The sequence below is a fragment of the Mandrillus leucophaeus genome, unplaced genomic scaffold (genome assembly GCF_000951045.1).
Source record: "Mandrillus leucophaeus isolate KB7577 unplaced genomic scaffold, Mleu.le_1.0 Scaffold15, whole genome shotgun sequence".
NCBI lineage: Eukaryota > Metazoa > Chordata > Mammalia > Primates > Cercopithecidae > Mandrillus > Mandrillus leucophaeus.
In genome coordinates, this window is record NW_012101476.1 from 10,021,222 (window position 1) to 10,023,628 (window position 2,407).

Genomic DNA, 2,407 nt, shown 5'->3' on the forward strand with positions numbered 1-2,407 from the left:
AGCGTGTTGTTAGAGGCGGTTAGTTCCACCGTTTTTCTATGGTTGTTGCTGGTCTTTCAGATTTGCTCACAATCGAGGTCAGTTGAGCATGGACTAGTGAGTGCAAATCCACCATCATGCAGGCTTCCACAAGCCCCATTCACATCACTTTGTGTCAAAGATGGTGAAACAGTCTTTTTATATAACAAGTTAAGATAATGCACTTCGTTTAAATTTTCATTTGGATTGTGAACTTTTTGATAAATGGTAGATGCATACTTAACTAGAAATCAGACCAATTTCTGCTGTCATTTTGTAGCTGTGATAACTTTAATCTCTGTGAGCCTGCCTAAGTTTTCTGAGATGTTCTTTGATAATTATATCAATTCAGGAGAATCACATTATTACCATCCTTGATAGGAGTAGTGATGACAGGATGATTTTGATAATGAGAAATCTTATATCCTTATTTTTAGTGTTACCAGGAATTAGATGACTAAAAATTAGAAGAAGAGAAAACCAAAGTTAGCACTCAGAATTAACTTTTGAGTGTCTGGAGTTAAAATAATTTTCTTGAAATTTACTTTATATTTAGTGCCTGAGATTTAAGAACCTAAAAAAAGGCAAGTGCTTTCAGTGCTAGGAACTTGTTACTTTTAAAGAAGTGTAAGGAAGTGCTGGAGTTGCTGTGTTGCTTAGTGCTGCCATTGTTTGTATGAGTTGTTAAGTCCAAGCTCGTAATTACAAATATTGATAGTCATTTTAATCAAGAAGATACAAAATGATTTGGCATAAAGGAGTAAAATCTTCATTCTGTGTGTAAAAGAAATGGAATATTCCACACAATTGAATTTTCTAAGGAATTAAGGGTTATCTCTAAAGAGCACAGCTTTTGGATAATGCCTTTCTAAATGCTGTCACAACTTCTCTAACAAACTAAGAAACATAATTTACTTGATAACTAAGATTTCACATAGTGAAGATTAATTATTGTGTTGTGCTATAACATGGTGAAGCCATGAAGACCCCGCCAGCTTTGTAGGAACTTTTGCCCCCTTTACTCTCAGGCTGCTCTGCTTTTTGAGCTCTTGAGTTTACTCTTCAAATTTTTTCCCTCTGTCTTACTTTACCGTTAGGCTGGCAACTTTTACTTTTCTCCGCTTTCAGCATGTGTGGGCAGCCTCTCACCACATATTTTGCACATAGTTCACTATGGACTTGGAAATAAGTTCACGAGTCTTGTTAGACATAGTAGATTAAAAAAATAAGAGTAGTTCCACAGCTATTTGTGCTTCCCAGAGGTTTTTCTCTTCCCGTTTTTTTTTGTTCTACACAGTAAGGATTTATGAGTAGAAATATATACTTTAGTGATATTTAGCCAGATGATTCTCAGCATCATATGTCTAAAAACTTGCTTTATATCCCAGATACTTTTCCCTATTTCTCTTTATCAAAATTTTGTGATTTCAGATTCAGAGAAGGTTTTATACTTGATTTTAAAATTATGAACTATAATTCAGATTGCCTCTTGGATTTGCTTAATCTTAGATTTGCTCTTTGAGAGTTCTTGCTTATAGCTGTGTTAGAGTTCTGTAGACAAAGGACTTTCTATTCACTACAGTAGTGAGCATAGGATCAATATTTGCAAATGCTATTACACTTGGGAGCTATGTTGTAGGCAGTTTAAACCAGCGTTAAGCATCCTGGCCAAAAGAAAATACAAGTGAAATTAGACATATTTTAGCATGTAGAGATGACAGTAGTGTGACATTGGGTTTTAAAGACCACTGGTAGATGTTCACATGCGTGATACACTGCAGTTACCTCTGTCTTCCTTCCCATGGTACCTGATTGGAGACTCTTCCTGGAGTAATAGTTTCAGTTTCAGTTATTTAAACTTCCAGTGACTATTGTGATCAGTTATGGGCAGTAAAAAGGTAAACACAGAACCTGTCTATAAGTAGCTTGTTCTCGTGTTGGGGAGTAACTAATAATAATTCGTATGAGAAAGCAGTAAGTCCCCTAAGAGGTGCACTTATAGGAGTTCAGACAGGGAGTCGGGGAAACCTTCATGAAGAAGGAGGTATTTAACTGGCTTTAAAAAATATTGGCAAGCTTTGAATGGAGGAATGATTTTTTAGGCAGAGACCTGTGTAAGTCAATGTTAAGTCAAAGATGTATGTAGGGAATGGGGAGTGGTTTATTTTGCTTGAAACAGGTTTGGAGAGAGATTCTAGGCTAAGAAATGTGAAAATTATCTTCAAGGGAGTGAGAGAGGACTTTGAGCAGGAGAGTGATATAATTAGCCACATTTCAAGAGAAGGTATCTTTTGACAGTTTTTTTTTTTTTTTTTTTTTTTTTTTGAGATGGAGTCTCGCTCTGTTGCCCAGGCTGGAGTGCAGTGATGTGATCTCGGCTCACTGCAAC